The sequence below is a fragment of the Coregonus clupeaformis genome, unplaced genomic scaffold (assembly GCF_020615455.1).
Source record: "Coregonus clupeaformis isolate EN_2021a unplaced genomic scaffold, ASM2061545v1 scaf2389, whole genome shotgun sequence".
Classification (NCBI taxonomy): Eukaryota; Metazoa; Chordata; class Actinopteri; order Salmoniformes; family Salmonidae; genus Coregonus; species Coregonus clupeaformis.
Genome location: NW_025535843.1, coordinates 4117 through 5000, shown reverse-complemented (window position 1 = coordinate 5000; position 884 = coordinate 4117).

Genomic DNA, 884 nt, shown 5'->3' with positions numbered 1-884 from the left:
AGGGGATCAGGTCTGTTAATGGACTGAACCAGAGGGGATCAGGGTCTGTTAATGGACTGAACCAGAGGGGATCAGTAAATCAATCAATACAACTCTGGCTACTCACTCTGATGAAAGAGAAGGAGAGGTCAGTTGTTGAATCAGACTAATATGACTATAAACACATCCTCTAATATGACTATAGACACATCCTCTATAACTATAGACACATCCTCTATAACTATAGACACATCCTCTATAACTATAGACACATCCTCTATAACTATAGACACATCCTCTAATATGACTATAGACACATCCTCTAATATGACTATAGACACATCCTCTATAACTATAGACACATCCTCTATAACTATAGACACATCCTCTATAACTATAGACACATCCTCTAATATGACTATAGACACATCCTCTAATATAACTATAGACACATCCTCTATAACTATAGACACATCCTCTAATATGACTATAGACACATCCTCTAATATGACTATAGACACATCCTCTATAACTATAGACACATCCTCTAATATGACTATAGACACATCCTCTATAACTATAGACACCTCCTCTAATATGACTATAGACACATCCTCTAATATGACTATAGACACATCCTCTATAACTATAGACACATCCTCTATAACTATAGACACATCCTCTAATATGACTATAGACACATCCTCTATAACTATAGACACATCCTCTAATATGACTATAGACACATCCTCTAATATGACTATAGACACATCCTCTAATATGACTATAGACACATCCTCTAATATGACTATAGACACATCCTCTATAACTATAGACACATCCTCTATAACTATAGACACATCCTCTAATATGACTATAGACACATCCTCTATAACTATAGACAC